The sequence below is a fragment of the Papio anubis genome, chromosome 5 (genome assembly GCF_008728515.1).
Source record: "Papio anubis isolate 15944 chromosome 5, Panubis1.0, whole genome shotgun sequence".
In the NCBI taxonomy this organism is placed as follows: domain Eukaryota; kingdom Metazoa; phylum Chordata; class Mammalia; order Primates; family Cercopithecidae; genus Papio; species Papio anubis.
In genome coordinates, this window is record NC_044980.1 from 64,857,656 (window position 1) to 64,862,977 (window position 5,322).

Below are 5,322 nucleotides of genomic sequence, written 5' to 3' on the forward strand. Positions count from 1 at the left end.
CTTCTTCAGTGCCTGAGGTCCATGAGCTGATGGGGGACATGAAGGGCTAGGAATGAACAGGAACCCAAGTGACAACTGCAGCCAATTTTTAGGGTCCCAGGAAGGAGTCTTGAAAAGGGGTGACAGACTTAGGCCTCTTCTTATCACATAAGATTATGTTCAATATAAGTGATGATGCAAATCACCAATAATACTGTGGTGTGTGTGTGTGTGTGTGTGTGTGTTTGTGCATGTGTATGTGTTAGAAACAAACAAGAAACTCAGAAACTCTTTTCCAGAATTAATCATGCTGAAAAAATAAAGGAGCCCCCATTTTCAGCTAGCATCAGTTGACAATTGTGGCAGACAGCCTCCAAGATGATCTGCAGAATCCTGACCTCTTGGCATTGATACACCTGTAGAGTTCCCTCCCACACTGAACAGGGTTGAGGATATTGAAGAAATGGTGGTGTGTGACATCTGAGCCTAGGTCACAAAAGACACTGTAGCTTCTTTCTTGCTCTCTTAGATCACTCATTCTAGGAGAGACCTTGGGAGAAGAAGTCATGAGGACAGTCAACTAGCTCTTTGAAGAGGTCCACGTGGTGGGAAACTGAGGCCTCCTGCCAACGGCCTTGTGAGTGAATCATCTTGGAGGTGGATCCTCAAGCCCCTGTAAAACCTTCAGATGACCACACATCTGACTGACATTTTGACCTCAATGTTATGAAAAATCTTGAGGCCGAAGCACCCACCTAAACCAATCCTGTATTCTTCACCTACAGAAACTATGAGGTACTAATACATGCTAATTGTTTTAAGCTGCTAAGTTTTAGAATAATTTGTTATGCAACAATAGGTAACTAATAAAACAATACTAACAATAACCTGATATACACCCATAAATATGATATCCAGACAAAATCAGAAAGTGTTTATGTATGCACTGCTTTGTTATGTTTCTTTATAGAACAAAAGGAATCCTATGTTTTTTGGATCCTTTTCTCAAGTCGTTGCCAGTGATACAGGGTCCATGAGCCCTGAAATTGGGGCTCAGCCTGGGAGGGTTCTTGCCTTCACCCAGGAAAGTATTCAAGAGTAGACCAGTGGTGCCAGATAGCAACTTTTATTGAAGAGGCCATGTATGGCAGCAGCAGAGGCACTGGTCCTTGTGGAGCAGGGATACCCCATACACAGTGTGCCCAGAGTAGCAGCTCAGAGGCAGTTCTTCAGTCCTATTTATACCCAATTTTAATTACATGCAAATTAAGGGGAAAGTTATGCAGAAATTTCTAGAAAAGGAGTGATAACTTCCAGGTCATTGCCATGGAAAGGGGTAGTAATTTCTGCATATTGCCATGGCAATAGTAAACTGACATGGCACTGGTGGGCATGTCTTACGGAAACGTGCTTTTGCCTCTTTCCTGTTTCAGCTAGTCTTCAATCTGGTCTGGAGTTCAAGCCCTGCCTCTGGAGTCATGTCCCACCTCCTACTTCACCAGTACCTTCCCTCTCCTCCTGATTAGTGTAAAGATAGCTCATTTCAGAGTCTGCACCACTGGGAGGGCAGAAGAAATGTGCCAGATTAACTATTTATTGTTTTGTAATACGATGTAGCCAAATGCTTTCACTCTACGATGTCCCCCAGCCAAACTCCTCAGATTAGTCAATTAGGATTCATCCATGCACCAAGAAGGTGAGTCCATTTTTTTTTGCCTTCTTTTGCAGAATAACTCTGATACTAATGGAGAAGAGTAGCAGAAAGTGTGCTAGGACCTGTTAGCACACTTTCTGCTAGCATATCTGTTTTTTCATAAAAAACATATTGTCTCACACTTAACATTTTCATTTATATTTGTTCTATAATTCCTCCCCAAAATATTATTAAGCAAGTATAATTAGCTCCATTTTTTGGATGAAGAAACTGAACAGAACTTGAACATAGTCTAATTTAATACTTTTCCCTCTAAATCTACACTGTCCAAAATGATAGTCACTAGGCACATGTGGCTAGTAAGCATGTGGACTTACAGCACCCTTAAGCACTTGAACTTACATATAGCTCATAAGCACTTGAATTTACATGTGGCTAGTAAGCACTGGAAATGTACTGAATTGACATGTGCTATAAATAGTATAAAATCCACATAAGATTTCAAAGACAGTATGAGAAAAATAATGTCAAATATTTTGTTAAATGTTACACTGATTACACATTGAAATGATATTTTGAATGTGTTCATATTGTTAAAATTGATTTCACCTGTTTCTTTTTACTTAAATTTTTTAAAATTATAAATTATTGTGAGTACATGACAGTTCTTTTTACTTTTAAATGTGATATGGTTACTATAAAATGTGAAATTATATGTATGGCTTGCATTTGTGTCCCAGGTTATATTTCTACCGGACAGAACTGCTCTAAATCAAGGCTGATATTTTCAGACTCACAACCTCAAGTTACCCCAAGACAGCCCTCATATCATCTCCGGGCCGCTAGGAGGGGAGAAAAAAATATAACAGATTGTATAATTGATAACCCCCTGTTTTTCATGTTTTGATATTTCATCATGAAAGGGAAGAAACTGAGCACCCTGGTGGTGCTGGGGCAGAAGGATCAGATGCTATCCAATATCCCGGTGAATTTCTTTGAAGTGTAATCTTGTGTCACAAGATCTTTCCAAACTTATTCAGGTGTACAAAGCACTAAGGAAAAGTTCAGACCCCTGAGCCAGAAAACTTCATTTTCCACATTAAGATCAAAGGAGTATGCGAGAGAGATGTAGCACCCCAGTACTGGGCGGTCTGTTATAACAGGGTCAGAGAGAGGGCCAGAAAGGGATGAGAACAGCAAAAGACTGCCCAGAAAGTCAGCCAGTGAAAACAAGTGACTCATGTATACTTTCATGTACTCATTAATGTAGCAAATATCCACTTATTATCTGTTACTCATTGCTTAATGTGTCCTCTTATCTACAGGCACTGCTCCAAATTCTAGGGATACAGTGGTGATCAAGGATCAAGGTTTCTGCCCTCTTAGAATTTGTTTTCTAGAAGCAACAGAGAATAATATACAATGAATAAGTAAATATGATAACTTCAGATTCTACTAGTTAGATTATAGGTTGGCTGCTATAACACAGAGACCCAAATAGCAATGACTTAAGCAAGAGAGAACTTCATTTCTTTCTCATGTATAATAACAATTGCGAGTGAGGAGTCTAGGGTGGGATGAGCACTCCTATAGTGTCAGAGACCCAGGTTCCTTCTATCTTGCTGACCTGTCAGTACTGGATCTGTGTCATCTATAAGATTCCAGATGGATCACCATCTCCTCAGGCAAGCAGAAAGGGAAAGAGAAAGTGAAGGCCACTCCTCTTCCTTTTAAGGATATGACCTAGAAGGTGCACACATTGTTTAATTCACATCCCATTGGCCAGTACTTAGTCATATGACCATCCTAGAATCTAGCAAGGTAGTCTGGGAAATGTAGTCTTCATACTGAGTGACTTGTAGTTAGCTTAAAAAATGTTTTACATTTTTTTCTTTAAACAAAAACAATGTTTTTCTTTAAATGAAGGAAGAAGAGGACAGATATTGAGGGGCAACTAATAGTATCAGCACAATGGTGAGTTGCACAACTGCTACATTCACAATGTCAATAGTAGGACTGCATTACTGGAAAGACCAGGCTCTGACAATCTTTGGATAAATCACACAGGATTGACTTATGCAAGGATAGAGAACAGTATCAGCACTGTCAGGACTCATGGCAGAGAGATCAGCATCATTTTCTAGGACATAAAAAGGTGAACACAAAATCCTTTCCAAGAGAAAATCCAGTTGCACCTGAAAATATGTGAAAGCATAGAGGTCACATTAAATTATCAGGAAGCCTAACTCATCCCCGCTGGACCCAGGACCTATCCTTTAGAGACAAAATATGAATGAAAGAGAGTTGGAGAAGGGGGTGTCAGGTGACTTATTAGCAAGTATGTACAAGGATGGTGTCTCTAGGGAACTAATACTTGAATAGAGACCTGAAGGGTTAGACAGAGTTCCTTATATAAAGCTTTCCAGGAATAGGGAACAACAGATGAAAAGACCTTGTAACTAAGGTTGACCTTTGCAGGTACTAGAAACCAAGTTTTCCAGAGTAGCTGGAGTGTCATAAGTGAGGCAGAGAGTGGAAATGAGAGGAGGGAAAAAAAGGAGAAGATGAGAAAAGGAAGGCAGCTCTCGCATTTAGCACCGGAGGGACATCTTTATCAGATAAAATGGCAGAATCTGCCTCCTTCAGGTATTCCCTAATGTTTGCCTCTGGCAACTTTCCATACAAATTTCCCCAAACCAGTGCTGGAAAAGAACTTGGCGTCAGTTTTCCCTGAGCTCAGAGTCCTGTCCTTCCCTTTCACTCATTTGCCTTGTCTGTTTACCCAGGATGCCCCACCCTGCTCTTCTCCCAGGGTTGTCGTGAGATCAGATGCAAGAGGAGGTATGAGGGTGGCTGTCATGTGCATTGTTGCGTTCCGGGGCCGGGAGGCACAGCACCTGGCATCCAGTGGGACTCAGTACTGTTATTTCTATTATGATGGTTGCAGTTGGTTGGTTTCCTCAATTTCCAGGCCTTCAGTACAGATTCAATTATGATTTTGAAATGCTTTTTTCTGTTTCTATCATACTAATTAACGATGGTTTGTTTTTTCTTGTCAAAGCAGGTGTTTGGATATTTTTAGAAGATTCCCCTTTGTCAAAGATCCCGTGGCTTGGTGTGAAGTGGTGTGAGCTGTGCCCAGTGGAACATTTAGGTCATTGGTTGGGTGAGAACTCTGTTCTCTGCATCCTTGTAGAATGTACATATAAATATGACTTTAAATAAAAGTCAGCATTTTCTGAATTTCTTTTTGTGCCAACACAGACATACCCCTTTTAAAAATTATGGCTGGTTATTAAACTCTGTTTGTTTTGTTTCTCCATCTGTGCCATGTGCTTTCCCCAGATAGCTTGTAGAACTTTGCTTAGCACAGGGGCTTTGGAACCATTTTGCATGGTTCCACTTTCGCTCTGGGAAGATGGGGAGTTGAGGAAGGAGTTTGGACAGAAGACTTATTTAACTCCAGTTTCATCTTGGTTTCAATTATCTCCATACTCATTCATATCCACCCACCCATCCATGCCTTCCCACTCATTCTTCCACTGAGCATCTTCTATATACCAAGTTTCACAGCAGTATGAGGGTTTGCAAGCACAGAGATGAAAAAGAGAGTCTATGCCCACGAGGACCTTGAAGTCCAATAATGTGGTCTTATACAGCAGAGTGTTAGATGCTATGAGAAAGGAATG

At 40.7% G+C, this 5,322-nt stretch overlaps 1 long non-coding RNA gene across 3 annotated transcripts; it reads left to right on the forward strand.

Annotated features, from left to right (window-relative positions):
* Positions 1-535: 535 nt before the first annotated feature.
* Positions 536-4,876, forward strand: LOC103885163. 3 transcript variants are annotated; one of them, XR_002522587.2, is made up of 4 exons: positions 536-774; positions 1,413-1,675; positions 3,560-3,788; positions 4,698-4,876. It is a non-coding gene; the product is annotated as an uncharacterized LOC103885163 (long non-coding RNA). The 3 variants fall into 3 exon arrangements; XR_002522586.2 differs by having other exon boundaries at positions 3,560-3,607; XR_002522588.2 differs by lacking the exon at positions 4,698-4,876 and adding an exon at positions 4,112-4,688.
* Positions 4,877-5,322: the final 446 nt, after the last annotated feature.